General features: G+C 43.1%; 1 protein-coding gene across 1 annotated transcript in view; it reads left to right on the top strand.

Moving 5' to 3' along the window:
• Window positions 1–23,366: 23,366 nt before the first annotated feature.
• The window catches only part of SLC16A14 (solute carrier family 16 member 14), a 42,892-nt gene continuing 39,626 nt past the window's right edge, over window positions 23,367–26,632 (top strand). Inside the window, exon 1 of the mRNA XM_045031308.1 lies at window positions 23,367–23,647. The gene's annotated coding sequence lies outside the window, so the exon portion shown is untranslated. The remainder of the gene's footprint in view (window positions 23,648–26,632) is intronic.

The raw sequence follows: 26,632 nt of genomic DNA, 5'->3' as shown, positions 1-26,632 counted from the left end.
AGCAGACTGGGCTCAGCTAGTGAACAGGCCACAGTGACACTCAGATAAAAAATTTCTAATCCTTTCTCAGCATCAGGAAGCTGATATGCTCTAGCTGATTATTTATACTTGCATTAAATCTATGGATTTGTTTGCACCTTCATCACATATCATACCTACACTCCCAGGCATTGTGTCTTGTTACAGAACAGTACTACCGCAGCCAGCATGCTATTTAAAAAACAATATGCTTTTGAGGAATTCAGACATTTTTTAAGTAATTACACACTGGTAACCTCTTTCCTTCCAGCAACATTACATATGCTTCCCAAACTGTTTCTTCTTTATGGTTTAATCCAGTGTTTCGCAACTAGGGAGGCCCTGAGCAGGTTTCAGGGCATGCACCAATCAGGTCCAGCTTTAGACTCACCCAAGCAGAAAGCCTGAGCCCTAGCCCTGCTGTGGCAGGGCACAAATAGGGTGACCACATGTCCCGATTTTTGGGTCTTTTTCTTATATAGGCTCCTATTGCCCCCCACCCCCTGTCCCAATTTTTCACATTTGCTGTCTGGTCACCCTAGGCACAAAGCTCAAGCCTGAGCAACTTTAGCTTTGCGGGGCCCCTCGTGGCTTGGGGCCATGGCCATTGCCCTGCTTGTTACCCCCTACTGCCGGTTCTGGCAGAAAAACAGTTACTGTGGCACAGGTGGACTGTGCCGTTTTTATAGCATGTTGCGGGGGGTGGGAGGTGGGGCTCAGAAAGAAAAAGGTTGAGAATTTCTGGTCTAAACTACATATGCGAAGTAGCCAGAAAACAGACCAAAGAACTGGTCCCTGGTATCAGAAAAGACACCTGTAATTCCCATTGAAGGAAATGGCCCTTCTCTCATTGAACTCAATGGGAGTTCTGCCATTAATGTCAACTTCAGGGGCAGGATTTGACTCAGCAGGAGTTCTGGATGTTCTAAAGGTAGTCTCAAGATTTGTCCCTCACATTTCTTCAGAAATATGGGGGGGTGGGGCACGGACATACAACATGGTTATCATGCTGGTTACAGATACAAGTTAAAATCTAGACGTCAAGAACTATTCTGTTTTCTAACCAGTAACCTGTTAAGAACTTAAGGATTGTCTCTTGAAGAGATTTTAAAAGAGATCTGCATAGGTATTTCTAAACATATTTATTAGGAATATTATTCTGATACAACTCAGAATGTATTTTTTCCACTAAGATAGCAAGGTTTCTGAGAAAGAAGAACTAAAAAAAATTGTGGAGGAAAGGGAGGGTTTACATTTATTTTTTAAATCGTTCAGAATATTTAAAAAAGCATATGTCACAATATTTTAGGGATAAAGTTTATTTTGAGTTTCAGATAAAAGCAATTTTTTTAAAAGAGCCTTATTTTCTGAGATACTGTTTGTGTGGTCCTAATACTCAATGAGAGTAGATTTTCTTTGGCAGAAATTGAACTTCTGGATGAAGAAAACAATGATCTGGTGGATTCACGCTCTTCCCCTTGTCCAACCCTCCCAAAAAACAACCTTAGACTTGTGGTAATATTTTAAAGATATTGATTACCCAAACCCTGCCCTTAGGTTCATCTGCGTGTTGTGACTCATTTAATATGGAGCTTCTTCAGAAACTGGCTCCAACATGAACTTTCAAACTCAATGTTGTAAAAAGATGTAATTCTGTCTGCTCCAATTACACACACACACACACACACACACACACACACACACACACACCCATGGAAAGAATGGTAATCAACATTCACCAATTAAAGAAATAATTTTGACTGTAAGAAAAGCTTACCTTAACTTTAATTTCAGCTGGGGAAAAATAAAAGGTGTTTCCTTCTCAGCATTGTTCACCAAAAAAAGAAGAAGCAAACAAACCCAGAGAAGATCAGGACTACATGACGTGTAACCAAGAAAAACAAAAAAAAAAAATCCTGAGGTTTTGAAAAGCAAAGTGCTTTTATTCAGAAGAGTTTGGAATGTAGTTCATAAATACTATGAAGTTACATTATTGTGAGTAAAGACACTTGATTTTAATATATAAGTAATTTAAAAAACCCAACATAATAGTAATCTGACATTTGCAGGAAATTTGAAGTTTTTCTACTGATGCTGATAAGTGATGATCTAATCTGCACTTAGTGGTTACGTGCAAGGTTAATTAAATACAGTGTATGTGATTGACAAGTAAATGGTGAAAATTTATTACACTGTTTACTTAGTTTAAGCATTTAATCTATGTTTGTTTAGTACCTACCTCTCTTTTATGACACCACATATTCAATCAACAAGATAACAGTAGCAAGGAGAGAAAAAAGTATTGCAATAAATTCATGGCCACATATGATCACACAGTTGTCAGTATGCTGCACACCATGGACATTTGGAAATTCATAGTGACAGAAATGATAGAACTCATATGCTCCTACTCCAACTGAGCTAATTATATCTAGCAGAGGGCAGTGGTGTATGTTCCACTGACCAGTTCATTACAGTATGGCTGGAAAGGAAACTTCAAGCATCCTTTCAGTGCTCAGAGTTATACATTTGACAAATGCATCTTTCTGCTACAGCGGAAGGAAATCCAAAGTTACTTTTTTTTTTGTAGTGGGAGAGGATTCTTCCTGTTTTGACTTCCTGTTACAGTGACTATACCACTCTAAACATAACAGGCACTTGAACTCAGTGATGGGCCACATGCCAAAAAATCTTGATCCAGACCTCTCGTCGGGGTGGTTTTTTTAGAGCGCTACAACTGCGCAGTTTCTGCACACGAAGTGGCTTAGCCATGTGTACCCCTCTGGAGTTACAGTGCAGAAAGCTGCTTTCCCACGCAGAAACTTGCCAGTGTAGACAGGACCTTTGTGGTAGTGCTCAGACATTCTACCTGCACAGGACAGAGGCTGATTGAATGTTTCTGAGAGATCTCAGGGCAGCAACACTTACACCGTCTTCTGAAGAGTGATGCAGCATGCATTCCTCTTGAGACTGATTGTGGGTTACTGTTATCTTTGGGACAAGAAGCACTGCTGGATGCCTTGGCTAGCTCAACAGTCCAATACTCCAGGGAATAATGGATCTGTATTCTGGATGCTTCTAGCATGAGTGTGCTGGGAAGAAAGGTATCCTATGCCCTCTTCCCTCCCATTGTACCCATGCAAGGGATACATGATTTAGCCTATAGATTTATATTATTTTCCAGGGTCAACACCCAGTAGGTGAAATGTGAAAATATAGGAACGGATTATGCAGAACACCAGTTTAAAATGTTTTTGTGATACGGCAGAAATCTTATATACAGAGCAAGACATGATCACACTATCTCCCACTGAAATCAAGTGATGGGATGATTAGGCTCATGTATTTCCAATGAGGGGAGATAGTTGAATAGTTTAAATTTTTGTGGATATTTTCATAAATAAAAAAGAGAGGCATTCTCTGTTTGGGGGGGTTGTGTTATTCATCATGTACAACTATATGAACAGCCACGCAGACTTGAGAAAATATTCACAAATCCCAAATGGTGCATGAAAAATTCATACCTGAAAGTAAGTTTTCTTGATCTTACTCTATGAACTTCATACATATAATCAGAGAAAGGAAATAATACCTGTAACAGAGGTGACCAACCATACAGCAGAAACAACAAAGCGTGAATAGCACAATTCATAAATAAACCATGAACCAAAAATTCATTCACCCAAACGATCTAGCAACCACTCATGAATAACAGATATATGTGATTGGGGATCTTCCCCAGTAAAGCTGGTGTCATAAACAGATAGTTAAGGGTTAAGGTCTCTTTTACTTGTAAAGGGTTAACAAGCTCAGTAAAGCTGACGGACACCTGACCAGAGGACCAATCAAGGGACAAGATAATTTCAAATCTCTGTGGAGGGAAGTCTTTGTTTGTGTTCTTTGTTTTGGGGGTTGTTCTCTGTTGGGATTAAGAGAGGCCAGACGTACATCCAGGCTCTCCAAGCTTCCTGAAATATTTCCTTCTATTCAGTATAGTGAGTATTAGCAAGGCGGATTAGTTTTGTGATTAATTTCTGTATTTGCAAATGTGTTTGCGCTGGAGAAATATCTTTATTTCTGTTTGCTGTTACTTTTGATTATTCTGAGAAAAGGGGGGGGGAGTCCCTCTAGGTTTATAAATAAGATAGACCCTGTAATATTTTTTCATCCTGGTGTTACAGAGATAGTGTTACTTTCTTTCTTTCTTTTAATAAAATCTTTCCTTTTAAGAACCTGATTGCTTTCTTCCCTTGTTTGGAACCTCAGGGGAAGAGGAGGTGGGGGGAAGGTGAATCCCTCTTTGTTTTGATTCAAGGAGTTTGAATCAAGGTGATCTCTCCCGACGGCTAAGGGAGGGGGAGATGGGGGAATGGGCTATTTCCCTTTTAATGTTAAGATCCAAGGAGTTTGGATCGGTGTTCCCCGGGGAAGTTTTGGGGGGAACAGGGAGTGTGCTAGACACTGGAAGTTCTAGCTGGTGGCAGCAGAACCAGATCTAAGCTAGGATTTAAGCTTAGAAGGATCCATGCAGGTCCCCATCTTTTGGACGCTAAAGTTCAAAATGGGGAATAAACCTATGACAGCTGGGCAAACAACTTGCTACAAATACTGTTGGTTCCAAGTGTGGACCCAACAGTATTTGTAGCAAGTTGCTTGCCCAGCTTTACTGGGGAAGATCCCCAAAGAACTGAGGGAGAGATGGAGTTCTGACACAACAGCTCATGGCATCTCTTCATTTGGAGCTAACTCCCACCTTGCTTCTCTTCCCTCCCATCTTTGGGAGGCTCCTACCAGTTCAACTGGTGTATCTGTCAAGCTCTTCTGATTGTTAAGTTTCTAAGTAATTTACGTACGAGTCACCCACGGGATGATTAGTAGTTGGATTCAAAGAAAGTTTCTCCCAAAGCCTTTTGGTAATAAAATTAATTGTTTGTGAATTGCAAACTTACTGGGTCACGTTTAGCACTATTACAAGTGAGCACAACTCCACTGAATCCAAAGCATACACCAAGGCTGAATCTGACCCCTCCACTCAAGTCCTTTTATAATTCATGATTCTTTCCATATACCAATTGAGCTGATGCAGCTCATCCAATCCATATTTTTAACCAGTCAACCAGCCCGAAAACAAAGCTTTATCACCATTTGTCATGAGGTTTTAAAATTTCTACAGAAAACACAAAACTCTACAGGTAAACTAAATGAACTCTTAAATAATAAAAACTAGATGGGCAGGAATGAAGGGAAGAGCTAACCAGACATGAATGGGTGAGTCTTACAGTGCCTTGAGGTTCAGTTAAGATAAGTTTGGATAAACAAGATGTGCACAGACTGAGTATCCATTGCTGCAATGCTCATTCTGCTGCATCTCAGCCACTCCTTACTGCATGCTACACAACCAATTACATCATGTCTAAAATTAGATCAGCTCTTCCCAGGAGGGATTACATCTTTTCATTTGTAAATTGAATTGAACTCCTATGAAGGCTCCCTCTCTTCTATCTTCTCTTGGGATCCAGCAGACTACTGCCCCATGACCTCTATGGATGAGGTGGCCCTCTTCTGCCTCTGGTAATAAGCCCTGTGCAAAGGGGTCATCAGATGGAATTTGGGAGACCTCTCCCCTTCTTCTCTAGCAGATGATTTTGGGCCTGATTCTCCATTACTTTGTTCCTTGTGTAGTAATTTACACACGCGCAAAGTGGGTGTAGAACACTACCAAATCAGAATTCTCCACCACACCAAGAGTAGCACTTTACACTCACTTTGTACAGAATCAGGTCTGTGTCTTCAGAAGGATGGATGGCCTCATATCCCCTCCAACAGGTGTTAGTAGAGAAGCAGGGGTAGGCCTTCCTTCACCTTCTGTAAATTATTTCATAAGAAAATTTAATCTGCAGCCAGAAGGGTTTATTTCCGACCCGTGACTGTCTCCATCTTGCTCCAGCACTGTTACTCCAGAGGTCCACAGCTTAATTAGTGTCCCCTTTTAGTGGCATGGCCCAGTAGCCCCTGTGCTAGGCACCAGTGTAGCATTAGACTCCAAATTTATCTGCATTGTGGCACTTCCTTGGTACTTGTGACCCAGAGTGCATTCAACTCTTCTAAAATCACAGAATAATTTGAATGGCCCAAGAATCTCACTTGAATGTAGGATAAAAACCCCTATAACCTGACAAGCGTAAGAGGGAAAACAAAAGCAAACATACCCAAATGAGCCAAATTCTGGCTCCAGGCACTAAAACAGAGTAACTCTTCCTCCACCACCAAATGCTGAAAAAAAGTGTTAGAACATGTCCTATTCTGACCAACCTCAGCACCATGAACAGTCCTGCATCTGGGTAATCTGCAGCCAGGAATATGCTATGAGAGGAGAGATCTGTGTGAGGTCATAGGGTAAAACAGGTAGACTGTGCCCCCTGACCCTTAAGCCCTTCTTTGGAATGCTCCTCCTTTCCTCTGGTCTCCAAAGGCTTGCAGGGGAGCCAGACATGGGACAGGCAGTTTCCACTTTGTGATTCCCTTCCTGGTCGTAGCCTTTTGGGGGATTTACATATGCAATCTAACTCAATTTGGCCTATACATTTGTGACCCACTAAATTTCATTAATTTTGGGACTCAAAGAGTTAAAGGTAATCCTGCTTGGTTTAAAGCAGTTCTCTAGAAATGTTTAGCAACCTGCTGCTAGTTATCACTATGAATATCATTTGTAATTAGCAGCTTTCCTATTAATATTAAAGGCTGAAGGGCAGAGAGGAGCAATATCCCAGTGCTGTTCAATTAGTTCCCACAGTATCTGTCAAGTTATCGCTCTGGGAAAGCTTATCAGGAAATTGTTATTGCAGTCCAGTCTCTAGCAGCTGAAGCCAGTGCAGGCCTGGTGCAAAGTCCACCTGAAAAGGGATCTCCACCCTCCCTTCTGCCAGGGCAGTCAATGCAGATATAAAATTGAGCAGTGCAGTGTGAGGAGCAGGCGTAGGCAAGGTAGACTGAGGGTACGTCTACACTACGGGATTATTCCGAATTTACATAAACCGGTTTAACAAAACAGATTGTATAAAATCGAGTGTGCGCGGCCACACTAAACACATTAAATCGGTGGTGTGCATCCACGGTCCGAGGCTAGCGTCGATTTCTGGAGCATTGCACTGTGGGTAGCTATTTCGTAGCTATCCCATAGTTCCCGCAGCCTCCCCCGCCCCTTGGAATTTCCGGGTTGAGATCCCAGTGCCTGATGCGGCAAAAATCATTGTCGCGGGTGGTTCTGGGTAAATGTCGTCAGTCACTCCTTCCGCTGGGAAAGCAACGGCAGACAAGCATTTCGTGCCTTTTTTCCCTGGATTGCCCTGGCAGATGCCATAGCATGGCAATCATGGAGCCTGTTTAGCCTTTTGTGACTGTCACCGTATGTGTACTAGATGCCGCTCACAGAGGCGATTCAGCAGCGCTACACAGCAGCATGCTTTTGCTTTTGCATGATAGCAGAGATGGTTACCAGCCATATTGTACCATCTACCATACCATAAATTGGTAATAAGATGATCGTGGCTACCAGTCCTTTTGCACTGCATCATTTGCTGCTGTCATAAGTGCCCCTGGCTGAGATCAGCCAGGGGCGCAAAAGCCAAAATTGGGAATGACTCCCTGAGTCAATCCCTCCTTTTTGGTATCTAAAAATAGAATCAGTCCTGCCTAGAATATGGGCAAGTGTACTAGAGAACCACTGTATCATAGAACCAGAGACCACAGCTGCTCTGTGTCAGATCCTGCAGAAATTATGAGCTGTATGCTATTCACAGGGGGTGCTCCTGCAACAACCCCACCTGTTGATTCCGTTCTTCCCCCAGCCTTCCTGGGCTACCGTAGCATTGTCCCCTCACTTGTGTGATGAAGTAATAAAGAATGCAGGAATAAGACACAGTGACTTGTTAGTGAGATATGAGTGGAAGGCAGCCTCCAGCTGCTATGATAGTCCACATAGGACATTAAGGAGTGTGGAGGAGAGGAGCCCAGCATCCCTCTGCTAGTCCAGGGGCAATTGAATCTTTTCTTTACACATGAAGGGTGGGGGCTGATGGAGCTCAGCCCCCTGTTGCTATGATGACGATGGTTATCAGCCATACTGTACCATCTACCACGAAAAATTAGGACCAGGCGCCCTTGATTGACCTTACCGATGCTAGTCAGCATGGTTACCAGTCCTTTTGCACTGCCCCATGTGCCAAAAGGCTGATGATGAGGACGGATACCAGTCATATTGTACCATCAGCCATCCATGGCGTGGGGGGAGCAAGGATGTTGGTGTTGAGTGCTGCACCATCGCGTCTATCTGCAGCATTCAGTAAAGATAGGGTGACATGTAAAAGAGTCAAGAGAGGATTGTTTTCCCTTTCACTTCTGGGGTGGGTGGGGGGGTGCGTAAATTGCCTAGCTATGCCCTGACCCACCGCGGACACTGTTTTTGACCCTAGAAGCATTTGGAGCTCAGCCAAGAATGCAAATGCTTTTCAGAGACTGCAGGAACTGTGGGATAGCTTGAGTCCTCCAGTCCATGAGCGTCCATTTGATTCTTTGGCTTTCCGTTACGCTTGTCACGCAGCAGTGCGCTGAGTCCCTGCTATGGCATCTGTCTGGAGATTTTTTAAAAATGATTTTGAATTTCGTCTTCTGTAACGGAGCGCTGATAGAACAGATTTGCCTGCCCTTACAGCGATCACGTCCGCATCGTCCATGTGGGAGCTCTTTCTTTATTTTGATTTTTAACTGCATCACCACACGTGCTGATCAGAGCTCCACGCTGGGCAAACAGGAAATATTCAAAAGTTCGCGGGGCTTTTCCTGTCTACCTGGCCACTGCATCCGAGTTCAGATTGCTGTCCAGAGCGGTCAGTGGTGCACTGTGGGATACCGCCCGGAGGCCAATACCGTCGATCTGCGGCCACACTAACCCTAATGCGATATGGTTAATACCGATATTAGCGCTACTCCTCTCGTTAGGGAGGAGTACAGAAACCGGTTTAAAGAGCCCTTTATACCGATATAAAGGGCCTCTTAGTGTGGACGGGTGTGGCGTTACATCGGTTTTACGCTCCTAAAACCGGTTTAAACGCCTAGTGTAGACCAGGCCTAAGTCAGTCAGTGGAGCCATTGGTGGAGCTAAAACTGCTGTCCATCAGGGGTCTTTCATGATAACAAGTTTTCCCTTGGGTGCAGCAAGTTCAGGAAATGCAATTTGCACCTCATGATGCTAGTGGTAGTGAAACTGAGTGAGTCAGCCTCTCAGAGCTTCATTTTTCAGCTTTGTTTCTTACTCCTCATTGTTCTAAGATAAAACTGACATAATTATCTAGTTATAGTAAAAACAATTGCATGCACTATACATCATCTAGGAGTTAGTCATAGTCCTACTGACCTCATTGCCAAAACTCACGTTGATTTCTAGAACTGTCAGATAAGTAAATAAATAAGAATATAAAGTGTACAAAAATTAAATGTAATCACATAAACACATTGTATTACTACTAAACAGTCAAAAATGACTCGTAATTTTGGGTGTCAGTTTTCGGGTGCACAACTTGAGACACTGTAAGGAGGTCAGATTTGCAGAAAGTGCTGAGCACCTACTGTCAAGAAATCAGGTTTTTTTAAAGATGTCTCAGATTGGGCACCCAAAAAAATCAAAACATTTAAAATCTCTAATCCCTTGAACTTTGGACCTAGATGTGTAACATAAAAACCCCAAATGCTCAGAAAAAGTATATTCATCATACAGTTCCTGATGTACAAGTACACTGAAAAACTGGATCATTAGTGTTAAAAAGCTATGGCCCTGATCCTAACAAACATATGCACAAGTGCTGATCCCTGATTTTCATGGGACTTCATGCAGGCAATTACCTGAATTGGCACATACACTTGCAGAATCAGGATCTCTCTTCAATTTATCCTCTCATTTATTATTAGAAAACATTGATAAAATATTTTATTCATTATCAATTGGCAGAGGAATAGGAAATTTGCTTTTTTCATGCTTGTTTATAAACAATCTCAAACAAGTGATGAATAAAGTTTTGGGTAAAACTGTTTAAAATCTTCAGCTTTCATGTTTTAGTGACTGTTTCCTTCCATTGTGTTTTCCCTCTGAAATCATGGCTTGGTTATCAAGAGATGACTATTTGATTCTTGTTCTGGGATTCTCCTTGCTGCTTCTGGGCAAACCAAGGACCCAATCAGACCCCTAGACAGAATATGAAGGAAAGTTGAATTCTGCATTCTTGCAAGCCTCATTTAATGAATTTTTTTTAGAAACTCTAATATGGCAGATTCTAATCTCACTTACACTGGTATAATTCCATTGATTTCAGTGGAATCATCCTGATTTACACCATGAGAGAAGAATCAGGTATACTGTATATAGGATACCTTATTGTTGAATTGCTTTTTCATACATGCCTAAATAAAGATAGATGTGTGCCAAATATCAAGGGTATATAACAGAAAAAAATAAAAAGGTAAATCCTTTATCACACTCTACACTATCTGTTGCTTTAATAATTGTGTCCATGCTAGTAAATGACAATGTATTGCCTGGGACAGTGGGGAGCAGAATTTGGCCTCATGCACACAGAAAACAAGGTGCTGTTTTAAAAATCGATTGTTGCTTTTGTTTCACGCTTCATTTGTCACTGTGCAGAACAGCGCCCTCTGGCGTGACAATACAGTCATCTCAATTACACCCTCATTCTTTTTGCTCCATGGGAAAAATTAGGTTTTTCTTTTCATCAGCTTTCCATCAGGAGAGAAGTATGAAGCACAGTAACAGAAAGAAGGACACTCTGACAATAAGCAACCCACAATGCAGGGCAAAAAAAATCTCAATATGGAAAAGATCAAAGGAAGAAGGGCAGTGGCCAGAAGGCTAGAATCCCCCTCCCCTTTTTTCCTTTTTAAGAAAGCTTAAATTTTGCAGCAATTGCCAATCCCAGGATCTGCCATTGATGTTAATTATGGCTTCTCATTACAAAGACTGATAAGAAATTAAATGAAGAAATACAAACCTAGGGGACTGGAAGGCCAGAGACAAACTGAACTGATTAGACAGGCTTCACCTCTGCACATATCCTCATTAATACATATAGAGAGTAGGGTAGGGTCCTTGACATTTAAATAGAACCTTGAAAGCTGCAGTTAATTCATTCAAAAGCAAAGGTGGACTGAAATCACCAACACCTGAGAACTCTGAACATGCTAATAGTTGGGAAAACCCTTTCTATAAATTAACAAAAAGTGTTTGGATGACAGTGTTTGCAAAGTGGTTTCTCAAGGGTAAGAGCTATTTATCCTCTTTTGTCAACATGAAAAGAAAATGTAAAGGGATATGAAAAGTCACATCTGCACTCACTATTATTACAAAAAACACCAGCAATTACTCTAATTGAGTAACATTAGAGAAAGTGAAACAATTTCTCTTTTCTTTTTAACTTTGTGCATTTGACAACAACTTTATGTGCAGCCCATTTCAGTGTTCCCTGTACAGTCAGTCCATTTCTCCTTAAGCTTGTGTGGGTTTTGCACACAGCAACATGGGAGAGAAAAACGATTTTTAAAAATAAGAAAATGTGATTGTAAAACCACAAAAAATAGTAAAGGGGACTCAGGAGCAGAAGAAGAATCTGAAACTATTTTTAATGTATCATTTGAACTTGATGAGCTCTGAAAACAAACCTGCCATGGAAAACCCAGTAACATGGATCTAGAGAGCGGGGAAATGGTCTTGTTACTTCCATCCTATATAGATTTGGAAAATGGAAGTCAAGAAGTTATTTGTATAACTTGAAACATTTTACCAGTTGTGTATTTTAATAACTTCCCAGTACTAATTATGGTCTCACTCAATCCTATAAATCATTACTTATGGAGGTGGTCAATAGGACTACTCAGCATTTAGTCCCATAGTGTGAAATGGAATGGAAAATTTTCAGATTGACATTTTAAAAATCTGTTTTTCTAGAGATGAATTTGAAGCAAAATCACAGATCCAAATACCTCCAAACTTTGAAGAAACTTGGATCTGCATCTGGGTCCAAATGTCATGGCTGGTTCCATATTTCTATGATCTTGCATCTGAACTCCCCCAAATGTTGAAAAGCTTCAAATCCAGATCAAAACTTTATCTAGTTTTATTTAGGCCCCAATCCTGCAAATGCCTGCCTGCATGCTTAACACATGTGACTATTCCCATTGAATTCAGTGGGACTACTTATGTGCCTGATGTTAAGCATGGTTTTCATTTATCTTTATTTGCTCTCATGCCGTTTTGTCCTATTTAAATATCTACATTCAGACCAGTGTCATCACATATTTTATAAATCCTGCTATAATGTATGAATTATTTACTTCTGAAAGAATATAGCACTCTTTTAAGGTAGTATATTACTTATATTGTATGAATTATATTTAAATATGTATACCTTTATCTTAATATTATTATAAAATAATCATGTATATAGCAGTGTAAATTTACACTACATTTTCTAACCATAGATTAAGACCCATTCCTTGTCTCAAAGAATTTTCAATCTGTCTGGATCCTTATTACTTGTAGAATTATATTACTGAAGAAAGAAAGAACTAGTTTCCTGTTGTCAGAGAGTCACTTGTTGCTAGGCAGATTATGGTGAAGATTTCTGACGGCAACATTTAAAGGGATACAGTCAGATTTAAAAAATATTATCTACATATATTAAAAAATGTAATCTGTGTTACTAATAATAACTTAGTAAATGTGAAAGAATTTTAAATCTAATTTACTTTTGACTATTAATGCTGTTTGGTTACTTTCTAAATGAAAACAGACTAGCCAGCTTCATTTTGTCTAGTCTTGTTCCAGTCAATGTCACATAGACCTTCCATTTATTAGAAAGAAATTGCAGTTTTTGGATTATATACACTCACAGGAAATATTTGGGTTTTTCTGAAAAAAATTCTACAAGAAATAGCAATAGAACAATAACATAGAAACATTTCTACTAATTACACAAAATAACCTAGGGTTGTTAGGAGTGTGAGCAGGCTGTGAGCAGTGATGTTATAACTTTCTTACTTATGCCTCATTGTGTTTGCTGCTTGTTTACATGCCAAAGCTTGAATTCAGGCCTTGCAGACAGAATCATTCTACATTTCAACAGATCAAAGACATTTGGGCATCATGGTACTCCCTGGATAACTAGGCAGAAAATATATGATAATACCCTTATGAGTCATGTCCTCACATACTAAAGTGATGGGCACACTATAAAAACCTATATAGATAGATAAGGTATTTCTTGCATATTCAGCCTCTGGAAACATTTCATATACATATACTCACAATAAGGACCACGATGCCCACATGAATACAGTCCATTATCTACAATGTTAGGGAATCCAGCTGCATCAAAGAACATGGTCTTGATGGTCTGCATCAAGTTCCTCATCTGTGGGAGAAAACTCCACCTAGTTATCTATGTGCAGCACTGTGGAGTCCAAGAACTGAACCAGGTGCCAGGACACAGAAGGCTGAGATAAGCTGGCCAGCTACGGACACCAACTGAACCAGTTCAAAGTCAAGACAGAGAAAGATGCCAATTGTCACAGGCCATCAAACTTCTGTGAGGGGACCCAACCACTGGATCCTCAGGTGTTTCACACCCATGGGAGTCTGAACAGAAACTGGTCCTACCTTGGGGTTCCTAGATCCTCTTGGGGTGCAAATCTTCTAGTTAGCACTGTCATGTTCCTGTACAGGTATGAACTGGCTACAGTGCTTCCTTTTTAGTGAGGTACATAGGAGATGTGTTCATCATAAGATACTTTAATGCTCTGCTAGGTTTTAGCTGAGGATACCTTAAATCAGGTTTTTACACTCCATGCCACCTAGTGACTGAATAGTACGATACAATTTAGCATTCCATTACAAGCACCCCTTCCTGAGATCCCAGGGCCCAGCTGCTTAGCCTATGAATTTAGTGCTGACTCCTCAGGCTTCCCTGTAGCTTAAGCACTCCTTTCCCAGAATCCCATCACAGGTCTGAACCTTCTGAGTTACAGTTTCACTCATGTGGTAGGTGTAACATATAACACACACACAGACAGACTTTCCACAGAATGCTAACTCCATTGCTCTTTACTTAAGACATAAAGGACAAGAAACTACAGATCATTTACAAAACAACAAGCATCCTAAATGCAATGCCTGTCACTAGCTCATCTTCCATTAGAAGTTGTTGGGATCCATCTGTGTTCCAGAGGGCAGGGCAGGGCTCCGCTCCTCTCCTCTTCCCTCCCTTCACACCCCACCATCTCATCCACCTCTCACAGGAGCTGGTGAAAAATGGCAGGTGAACCCAAGTAGAGCATCTTCTACCCTTTTATAATCTTCCAGTCCCTTAGTCAGGTGACTCCCTCCCTGGTCAGCCTCCCTGGTTACCACAGTGTCATACCAGATGACTTTGGTGCGGTGCTAGGCAACCTCTCCCCTGGCAAACTAGTTCCTCTGGACAGGAGCAGCCTAGAGTCATTAATTTCAGTAGTTGAGCATTTAAATCAATGACAGTCTTTGGTTAGCCCTTTATCGCCCACCTTTGGAATTCCAGTCCAACATGGAGGCAAATGAACAAGAGAAGGCAAAATGCTGCATATACAAAATATAGTTTACATTTTGGTAAAGATACACATGAAGATCCCTCGGTAACAAAAAGAATTCATAAGTTGTACAGACAGATTCCCACGTCAGTACACCAACACCTTCTGAAGTCTGGGTGGACCACCTGGTGTTTGTGGCACTACCATCCCAGGCACAGGTCTAAAAGCACTAGCCCAACCAAATGGAAACAGTAGGTACACTCCATAGCCATCAGAGAAAGGAAATGAAGAAAGAGAGAAAATAAGTGTCCTGAGAGCCTTACATGCAGATTTTAATAGCAGTAGTGCAGTACTGAGAGTTACAATTGACTATGCCTGGAAAGCTGCAAGTATTTCTCCTCACACTGAAAAAATGGATGGACTAGGATGTGCAAAGCAATGATTGTTTGTTTTCCATTTGGAGCAATGCCAAGTGAATCTCAAAGGGCCTGTTAACACTGCTCCAGGCATAAGGGAGAAAGGAGGAAAAAAGGCTGGGGGTGAGGGGTTTAGATTCCCACCTCATCAGACCAACACCTTCTGGAAGTCTGGTCCCTTGAAATGTGTGTTAACTACTTATGCTAAACAATCTGTTCCATCATGTATTTTGCTGACACTCTGATTGCATTTCTCAGACCTGAACAAAAGCTCTGTGTAAGCTCAAAAGCTTGTCTCTCATACCGACAGAAGTTGGTTCAATAGAAGATATTACCTTACCCATCTTGCTTCTCTAATTACCTCAGATCAGCCTGGCTATTACAACACTATATACAGAGCTTGGTTTTGACGTTTATTAAATGTTGCAATTTAAAAAATAACATTTGTTTTGGATTTAGCTTCCCAAAGGGTCCACAACACTTCACTAATGATCTACAAATGGTGGTACACAAGGATTGCTTTATTTCTCTCTCAAATTCAGCCACTTCTAGTGTGAAGTACGGCCACTGTAGAAGTTCAACAGCAACTCTACACAGTAGTTTTGAAATAAAAAATATATTAAGATAAGCAAGTGACACTGGAATGAAAATTCAGACAGGCAGAAAATATCTACCAACATTGGAATTCAGCCAGGACAGCTAACATCTGGTGGTCTGCAAATTGTTCTCTTAGATCTCCAATAGCAAGTGGTGCATGCTCCCTAGCATCAGGCTGGTACATTACTGCAGGATGACAGAGAGAACAGCACCAACTATTGAATAGAAAACACCACTTCCTACAGTACCAAGATGCTCGTTGAAAACATCTGATCCAAGTACTGACCAAGACCAGCTTCTAAGAGCTAGTATGGTAACAGCATAATGTGTTTTAGCCACAAGCTGAATGTATCCATGGTCATGGCTAAAATATTATACAGCCTCTAGTTTTATGACTTATGTAGTGAGAGTTCCATGGGGTACAGTGGGGGACAGTATTCATTCTATACCATGCCCCTGGCCTACCCATTGTTCACATCCTCTGCCCTCATATATCATAAGCCCACAGCAAACAGGATCTTGGGAAGGAGAGGATGCAGATGAGCCCTTTTTCTGGGCAGGAAGAGGAGATCTTTGTGTGTGGAGTCCCTTCCATGCAGGAATCTAAGGAGCATGATTGGTGCCTACGTTTCCATCCATTATGGTTTTGTTGTTAGCATTTAATAAAAACAATCATATTTCATACATCATATTTCCTAAAGAACACAATATTCTGGCAATGGGAGATAGCAAAAACAGCAAACCAAATTTACTAGCACCTATGCCCTCCTACAGCACCACACCTGATCTATATGCAGAATATACAACATGAATAGAGGAAGCCCTTCTGTTTCTGAAACTTTGTCAGTGGAATAGATAAAGCAGAGGAGAGAGTGAATGAGCACTATTACCATAATCTACAGAGAGGCACAAAGAGGGATGGATATTTCTGAAAAGACAAAGAGTACACTAAATGCTTATTTCAAACCACAAAGAAATACAGTTTCAGAAGAGTACAAATTCAGACAGCTACTGCAAGTACCTGATGAATACTATGACTCATATGTAAATGCCTTAAGGGCTAAGCTCTGGTCCCACTAAGTCACTGGAAGTGTAACTATGAATTTGGTATATCTGCATCAAGCATGATCCATGATCAAGTCATAGCATGCTCACAAAACACTGAGAAATCATTATAACAGGCGGGGTTTGACCCTTGAAAATGCAGTTATCATAGCACAACTATATGAGTCACCACAGGAGGGATCTAATGTTCTTTCTCCTAGGACAGTGGTTTTCAACTTGTGGTCCATGGACCCCTGGAGGTCTGCAGACTATGTCTAAGATTTCCAAAGAGGTCTGCACCGCCATTCAAATTTTGTAGAGGTCTGCAAATGAAAAAAGGTTGAAAACCACTGTGCTGCTAAGACTTTAGATGTGAGCATTAACCAACTGCAGCCACACCCAAAACTGAACAGGTTTTAAACCAGAAAGTGAGGTTACGGCATGTGCAAAATGTATTAATGTTACTAATGCAGATAACAATTGTGCCTGCTATCGTTGTGAATTGACTACACAAATACCATATAGAAGTAGAGTAAGGAGTACCAATTGCCTCTTCTGTAGAAAAGTGAAACATGTGGCTGGAGTTTGGGGAAAGAAAGCAAACAATGAGAAAAACACTGAACACTGAACAGAAAAACACTGGACAGAAAAACACAGAAACAATCAATCTCAAAAGACAGGGAATGGGAGTGCCCCACCTGTTCTGTAGAGTGAGTCACCCCCCTTCCTTTGGCCAGTTTGGGACTGCAATGAGGTACTGCTCACCTGACTCTGAAGGGGAGGGGGGGCAAAGTCAAGTGGGAAGAAAGAACATGATAAAAGGGAAAGACATTTGCCATGCTCTCTCTCTCTTCCGCCTGCATCTACAGATACCACACCAAGTGTCCAGGGCCGCCCAGCGGGGGGGGCAAAGGGGGCAATTTGCCCTGGGCCCCGGGCTCCGCAGGGGCCCCCAAGAGAAGAGCGGAGGCTCCCGCCTCCGCCCCTCTCCTGGAGCCTCCGGCTGAGCCCCTGAGCCCCGCCCCGATCCGAGCCGTGTGGTGAGGGGGCGGGGCTGGGAGCTCCAACGGGGCCTGAGCCCCGCCCTGCTCAGAGCGGCGTGGGGAGGGGGCGGGGCAGCTGCCTCCGCTCGGCGTGGAGCTCACAGCCCCGCCCCCTCACCACGCGGCTCTGAGCGGGACGGAGCTCAGGCCCCGCCGGAGACGCGCTCGGGTAAGAGGCGGGGGGGGGGAGCGGGACGGGACCCACCGCCGCCGCCGCGCAGCCCGGTCTTCGGCGGTGGGGGGCCTCTTCTGTTCCGGAACCCGCCGCCGAAGTGCCCCGAAGGCCCGCGGCGGGGACCCCCCCCGCCACCGAATTACCGCCGAAGACCGGGCTGCGCTTCGGCGGCGGGTCCCGCTTCGGCGGTAATTCGGCGGCGGGGGGCTCCCGCCGCGGGTCTTCGGGGCACTTTGGCAGCGGGTCCCAGAACGGAAGGGCCCCCTGCCGCCGAAGACCCCGGGCCCCCGGAATCCTCTGGGCGGCCCTGCAAGTGTCTGAAATGCTGATCAAATGGGAGAGTCTGGCTGAAGAGCAACTAGCCAGCCTGTGGTGAGAAGCATCTAAGTTTTTAAGGACATTGAAAGGGTTAAGATCAGCTTAGAATACATTTTGCTTTTATTTCATTTGACCAAATCTGACTTGTTATGCTTTGATTTATAATCACTTAAAATTTATCTTTGTAGTTAATAAATCTGTTTGTTTATTCTACCTGAAGCAGTGCGTTCTGTTTGCAGTGTGTCACAGGTTCCCCTTGGGATAACAAGCCTGGTACATATCAATTTCTTTGTTAAATTGACAAACTCATATAAACTTGCAGTATCCCAGTGGACATAACTGGACACTGCAAGACTGAGGTTCCTAGGGACGTGTCTGCGACCAGAGATATAGGCTAGTGTCATTCGGCTGCACAATCCAAGGAGCCGCTTACATGCCAGAGGCTGTGCATGAACAGCCCAGGAGTGGGGGTTCTCACAGAAGAGCAGGGTAAGGCTGAGTCCCAGAGTCAAGGATTGGAGTGATTTAGCAGATAACACCAGAAGGGAATGTCACACCCCCAACCTCCTACAAAAACTCCACGGCCCACCTGTGTCACAATAACTGGTTTTCTGCATATAAAAGCCAGGGCCGGCGGTAGGGGGTAGCAAGCAGGGGAACTGCCTGGGTCCCCAGGCCACAGGGTCCCCCACAAAGCTACATTGCTCAGGCTTCAGTTCAGCCCCAGGTGGTGGGACTCAGGGACCTGGGCTTCAGCTCCATGCTGTGGGACTTTGGCTTTCTGCCCTGGGCCCCAGCGAGCCTAATGCTGGTCCTGCTTGGAGGCCCCCCTAAAACCTGCTTGAGGCCTCCTAGGGGCCCCGGGGCCCCTGGTTGAGAACCACTGTGTTAGAGAACATCACCCTGTAACTATAAATTATAAGTTGCTCCACATTATATAAGGCTCAAAAGATTTTGCTGAGCTTAAGGCTAAATGTAATAAACATCTTTAACTGAATCCAGGAATGTGATGACTTTTATCACTCCCTGTAGTTAGTACAGATCTTCCAAATTTCTTTTTGGATCTTTCTAATGCTCCTCAGGCTTACCAAAAAGCTGTGTATTCAGTACTTTGCAGATGACATGGTACTGTTTGGAATACAGATGTTGTTGGTTTTGCTGCTAATGCAGAGGAGCTAGAAGGAGAATGAGAAAATTTTTGATTGCTTTCAAAACAGGATTAAAATTGGACAGAAATAAATATATTCACTCCTATTTCTCCTCAGATGGTGCTTAGACTGATCAAAAGAAATTGGAAACTGTTCTTAAGGCTCCAAGACTGGAGAATATGTAATTAGTGCCTTAAATGCTGGGAATTTGTGGCTTCCTTATGAAGTTTATTCCGAAGTATATAAACATTAGCTAGCAGAGCTGTTCTGACATCAGGAAAGATATTGGGTGAGAGTGGAATTCTAAAAAAGAATCAGTTTCTTGGGAGCTAAGAAGTGCTTTAATCAAAGAACTGTGTGTAGCATAACTGGATTCACCAACATTTGTAGTAGCTGATGATAGCCTTGCTGATTTATGTGCAGTTCTGCTCTAAATACATAATAATAGATCAAAAAATCATTGGTATATGCAGTTGCTGGTCAATAAGCAAAAAACAGCCTTTGGCTATGTGTGGGCTATAGACTATTTTCACATGTACCTCTAGGGACATACATTTATTCTAATGACTGATTCACTTTAGTTCTCAACTCCTTTTCCCATTTACATGGGGTCACAGGTGCCCATGATTATTCACTCCTTTTAATCCATAACACGTGTGCACAGGTCTTGGAGTTCCAGTCCCTTCCTCTTCAAACTTCTCTTGACAGTGTCTTTCCATTGTATCCTTTATCCCCCATGTCCTTTCTTGATGTCCAGTTCTTCCCATGCTTTCCCTGTTGGTTGTTCTTCATGTATTTTCCACATGTTCAGCCCACCTCAAATGTGCACTTTCCAGACTATCTATCAGTGAGAGTCCCAAGTTCATCTTCCCCCAACTTTTTCTATTCACACTGTCCACCCTCCTCTTGCCTGCCATGCTCCTCAATATATTATTGTCTAAAACCTGTATCTCCTTTTCTTGCATCTCCATAAGAGTGACTGTTTCCAAACCATAGAGCAGGCAGGGACAAACACACGTAGCATACACTTTTCCTTTCAGTTTGTTACTTACTTGTCAGTCCCACAGTACTCCTGCCACTTTTTCCCTGCTGTCCATGCACATTGGCTTCTCCTCTTCAATTATCCAGATCTCTCAGATGGCACTAAGTGTACTTCCCAAGTACAAACTCTTTCTTCTGATTTTGCTTCTCTCCTGAAACATCAATCAACAGCTTTTCTTCCACCTTTCCTACTTGCATAACTTCAGTTTTCTTTGTGTTTACCTTCAAAACTTGGCCTTCAAACACAGATGCCTACTCTGATACTATATTCACCACTTCCTCCTTACTGTGATCCAAAAGGGCCAAATTGTCAGCATACATTAGTTTTCTCTTTGTCTCCTCAGGCTTGGTTCTCCTTCTAATTGACTTCATAAGGAGGAAGAACGAAGTGGATTTAGTACACTGCCTTGTCTCAATCCCACCATCATCTCAAAACTTAGAAATTCTATGCATTGCTACCTGCTGAGCCTTGCTATAGCTCCTCTATCATCTCCACTTCTTGAAGTCCCCATGCCACCCATTCCAATACTCCACCAGCTTAGTGGAACCAAGTTATATGTTTTCTCAAAATCAAAAGATCCTACATAGTAGTTACACCCTCCATTTATCATTCTTTCAAACTTCTGTCTCATTGCAAATATTGTGCAAACACTACTCCTTCCCTTCCTAAAGCCACATTCTAATGACTGATCATAACCGTATAACTCACATGCTAAAATCTAACAAATCTATTCTGATTCTACATAGAATCCATTGCCAAGGATGGAGAATTCCACCTATATGATTTTACCATTGAACACATTCGAGGAGAAAGTAATGTGGCTGATGCTTTGTCACATCCTCCTCCTCTAGAACCTGCATCTGATCAGCCAGCAAAAGACTATGTGTGATAGTTTCATATGCTTTGCAGGTATGGAGGCATCAGAAAGAATGGCGTACAAAAGACCGAATGACTTGAGCAAGTTTCCCAGCTTTCCCCAGCTGTGCGGAGCTGAGAGCAGGACCACAAAGGTGGCAGCTGCAGCTCCCTGATTCCAAGGCCAGTTATACTTACCTAGCCACCTGCCAGTTGGGGATCACAATAATAGCAGAGGCACTCTGGCCATACCCCCTCCCACTTCCAGGAGACACCGAGGGCAACTGGTTCTTTCAGCTCTATGCAACTGGGGTCTCCCTCACACTGGGGAAATTCCCAACAAGGGAACTAGGACTGTTTTCTGACCTATTTGCATTGCCACAGCAGCTAAAAGGGGCCAGACTGCAACTGAGAATCTGACCTATTGTTGCTATTCTTTGACATTTACTCAATGAGCCACAGCTGTACACTGTCAACATCTTCTACCTCTGGAGAGGGAGGAAAATAAAGATTACTCATCTGCTGTACATGTTTCCTTCTGCTGAATTCTCAGTGGATTACTCCTCTCCTGTTCCATTTTTCTTTCCTCTTTATTTGTACCTTCTTTTCACCACAATGAGCTGCCTCCCCTCCCCTCTGGGTTTTACATTTAGTTAGAAACCAATTGAAAAAACATAGGAACACAGGAATTGTCAAACTGGATTAGACCTAAGGTCCATCTAGTTCAGTATCCTACCTACAACAGTGACAGTATCAGATACTTCAAAGGAAGGTGTAAGAACCCTGCAGCTTCTAGAGGAAGCAATACCATTCAGCATATCTATATCTATATCTATTGCTCAGCCATAATCTGCCCCAATATTAGGTATCATTCTTATCTCTAATCATTAGAAACTGGGTTATGCCCTGAAGCAGGAAGTTTAATTTCCCCAATAAAATGTGTGTTATCATGAACTATTATAACTCCAGATAGTCTTGTTAAAATGTTTAATCGCAGAACAACTGACAATTAGCAGAGGGGTCAAGGCCCATTTGGATATAAAGGTGACATTTGGCAGAGACCCTGGAGGTTTTTCGCCTTCCTCTGCAGCATGGGGCACGGGTCACTTTCTGGAGGATTCTCTGCAGCTTGAGGTCTTCAAACCGCAATTTGGGGACTTCGATAACTCAGACATAGGCTAGGGGCTTGTTATAGAAGTGGATGGGTGGGATTCTGTGGCCTGCATTGTGCAGGAGGTCAGACTAGATGATCATAATGGTCCCTTCTGACCTTAAAGTCTATGAGTCTATGAGACATTGCTCTCTCCACAGGCCTCTCTTGTGCAAACATTGTTGAGGAGGTGTGGATAAACTAGCCCTGCTGGCTGCTCTTCCTGAACCTATTTTGTGGATAAATGGAAGACTTCCCTTTCCTGGATTGCCAATCTGGTATGTTTCACAAGCACTACATCCACTTAAAATTTTTTTAGATAATAAATATTAATTTGAACCCCAGGAAAACAATTAAAATTAAAATAAACTGCCCACATCATTTTTTCATCTTATACTGCATCATTTCAATGCTTTATTTGGCCAACTAACATTGCAAGACCTTGGCCATCTTGACAAACGTTGACCTGGACTCAGTTATTCATGCCTTTATCGCCTCTGGATGACAGCCATACATGCCAGAGCTGGGCATGAAAACTTCTGCGCTTAGGAAACTCCAACTGGTACAGAATGCTGGAGCACATCTAGTAACACTGGCTACCACAAACACTTCAAACCTGTCCTCTGCTCTCTGCGCTTCTTGCCAATCCTGCAAGTCTTACTCCTGGAGTGCTTTGAAAATGTGTGCTCTGCCACAGCTTCTGGGAGGGTTACACAGCCAAGTGAAACTGAACGGCCAATAAAATCTTGATTACGAGCCGCTTTTATTGGGTCACCTCTTGTAACTCAGAGCTAGATGTAAATTTCCAGTGATAACCTGTGCAGCGATAAACTTCATCCAACCACAAGAGTGTGCATGTGAGAGGATTGCAAATCTCTTCCGCTAAACCAGAATTAGCCGGTATCATTGGCACATGAGAGAGCGTGTAGAGCTGAAATTGCCCTGGATGGATACAGGATCATGCGGAAGACGAGCTGTTCTGGGGGCAAAAGGGCAGCGATCAGCCGCAGCCTCCTACCAAAAATAAGCCCCAGTCCAGCACCCCCCGGGCCAAGGGGAGGGAACCGGCTGGGCTGGCGCGGGGAGGCTGAGCGGAGCCGGGGCTGAGGATGATAGGCAGGACGGCAACAAAGCCAGGGGCTTGGAGGAAAGCAGCAAGTTTCGGCGAGAGCCGGGAATAAAGCCCTGCGAGCCGCAGAGCTGGCTCGGGCCCCGAGCGGTGAGTGTGGCTGGGCCGGCGCGCTGCAGGGGAGGCTGCTCCAGCGGCAGCGTGGACCAGAGGGGTTGAATGGCACCGGGACATGGCGAGGGGGCAGGATCCGTGGCACGGAGCCGCATCGGGAGACAGGGAGGTTCCGGGAAGGGAGCTCAGCTCAGCTGAGTGGGGAGGCGGCACCGCTTTGTCTGTGGCTCTGGGGGAGAAGCGCTGCTGCAGCAGCGGGGTAACTAGCGGTCATTCTTTGTGCTACCGGCAGGCAGAGGGAGGGTGCAGCCTGCAGGGCTGGTAACCTGCCCGAAAGCGGCATCACGGCTGGAGGCATCTCCCCTCCGCCACTGGAACTCTCTCCCGCGGACAGCGAAGGAGCAGCTTACTCAGTTTCCTGTTATTTTCCTCCTTTTCCCCACGCTCAGGGGCAAGCGTTAACCCCTTTGCATTCAGTGATCTCTCGGGCCTGCCAGCCTCTGTCTGCGTGTCTGTCTGCGGTGGCTGAAGTTGTGAGACACTTACTATGTGGTATTACTTTCTGAATCAGTGGTCCTGATTTAAATTTGGGGAGGGGGACATAGGATCTGAATCCTGGAAACCTCACATGTACAATCTGGAAAAAATAGCCATCTCCAATAATATTTTCTAAAACCATTTCCACAACAAACATTTCATTAGCCGTAAGGCTCTCCTTTACTGGAATCCAATGGGAGAAAAAAAATCTGTTCTCAGATCTTAGTTCCATATTCTGCTTCCCCTAATAACCATGTTACATGCTCCTAGGGAGAGAATAACATCAGGAACTAGATCCATCATACGAATCCTATAACAACAGCAAAGGGTGAGAAAAATAGCCAGAGAGTAAGAAAGATAGTGTTGTAGTTGAGGAGCATGGAGACCTGTGTTCTTGCCCTGACTCTGCCAAAGACTTCCTTCATGACCGTGGCCAACTCACTTAGCCCAACATTTTCAAAAGAAGTCTCTGCACTACATTTCATGCACTTTCATGCAAGTGAAGACACTTTAGGCATGATTTATCTAAGTGCTGAATTTTTACATTTCCACTGAAGTCAATGAGGTGTTAACCTGAAAACGAGACTAAATGTGTTCCAGGCTGGGCAACCAAAAATTAAAGCACCCAGAATTGGAGGCCACTTTGTAAATGTTGCCCTTAACTTTTCTGTGCCCTGGTAAAATGGGGATATTACTATTTAGGGTACCCAGCTGGGGTGTTGTGAGGCCAAATTCGTTACTATTTATAAAACAATCAGAGTTCTTTGATGGAAGTTGCTATAAAAGTGCAATATTCTATAATTTTAACATTAAAGATTATCAACCACTGGAACTGGTTACCTGGGGATATGGTAAATTCTCCATCACTTATTGTGATGTTCCCCTCTGGTGTTGTCTGGACCAATGATCTGCTAGGTCACTCCAATCCTTGACTCTGGGAGCCAGCCTTACCTTGCTGTGCTGTGAGAACCCCAACTCCTGGGCTGTTCACGCACAGTGTCTGGCGTGTAAGCTGCTACCAGCTACTTGCAAGCGAATGACACTAGCCAATATCTCCGGTCCCAGATGCAACCCTAGGAACCTCGGTCTTGTAGTGTCCAGTTATGTCCACTGGATACTGCAAGCTTATATGAGTTTGTCAATTTAACAAAGAAATTGATATGTACCAGGCTTGTTATCCCAAGGGGAGCCTCTGACACACTGCAAACAGAACACACTGCTTCAGGTAGAATCAACAAACAGATTTATTAGCTGTAAAGATAGATTTAAAGTGATTATAAGTTAAAACATAACAAGTCAGATTTGGTCAAATGAAATAAAAGCAAAATGTATTCTAAGCTGATCTTAACACTTTCAATGTCCTTAAAAATTTAGATGCGTCTCACCATAGGCTGGCTGGTTACTTTTCAGTCAGGTTCTCTCCTTTGATCAGCATTTCAGTCGCTTGGTGGTGGTGGTGTCTGTAGATGTAGGTGGAAGGGAGAGAGCATGGCAAAACGTCTCTCCCTTTTATCATGTCCTTTCTTTCCTCTTGGCTTTGCTCCCCCACCATCAGAGTCAGGTGAGCATTACCACATCGCAGTTCCAAACTGACCAAAGGAAGGGGGGTGACTCCCTCTAGAGTCTAACAGATTCTTTTGTTGCTGCCTAAGCCAGTATCCATTGTTCCTGTGAGGCTGGGCTGGGTTTGTCCCATCCATGCCCTGATGAGGTGTGAACTGCCTCTCTGTTCTTGGAGAGCTTTTGCATGGGTTTGCTTTAAGCCATGAGGATATATTTTCAGCCTCATAAATACATACATGAAATTATAACCTATAACCTTACTATAACATTACTGTAACAATTACTATAACATCACTATAACAATCATGCTCAGTGCATCATGAGCCTTCTGAAGACACCCAACATGGCAAACTTTGCATTGGATACCACACAATCATTTTATAAAGATGAACATGGGGGTTCCCCCAAGGTACAGAGTGTCACACCTATACTCTTTAAATCAAGACTGGATGTCTTTCAAAAATATATGCTTTAAATTATAGTGCTAGATGCAGGAATCACTGGATGAAATCTAAGGCCCAGGAGGTCAGAATAGATCATTATAATAGTTCTTTCTGGCATCAATATTTATTAAACTATTAATTCACCCGAGAAGGCAGTTAACATCATACAAAAGTTGCTTCTCATTCCCCTCACTGAGTTAAGTGAGATAGGCAGACACCTGACAGTCCTGCATGCAGAACTCCCATGAGACTTTATGGGTCCTATCTAGTAGATGAAACTGCTATGTTGGGTGCACACTGGATGAGGAGCCCTTAAAAATCTAGCCTTGATTCACAGAGGGAGTTGCTAGGTGCTGAGGACTTTAAAAAATCTAGTCCTTATTAATGTGTCTAAATGGGAGCTGAGCTCTTTTGATGATTTGGCACCCCTTATGGGTGCTGAGCATTTGAAAACTGATTCTGAGCTCTTCCGACTGGC

Source organism: Mauremys mutica, chromosome 9, assembly GCF_020497125.1.
Source record: "Mauremys mutica isolate MM-2020 ecotype Southern chromosome 9, ASM2049712v1, whole genome shotgun sequence".
Classification (NCBI taxonomy): Eukaryota; Metazoa; Chordata; order Testudines; family Geoemydidae; genus Mauremys; species Mauremys mutica.
Note: the sequence above shows the minus strand (reverse complement) of the source record. Positions and strands in the feature narration are given on the sequence as shown.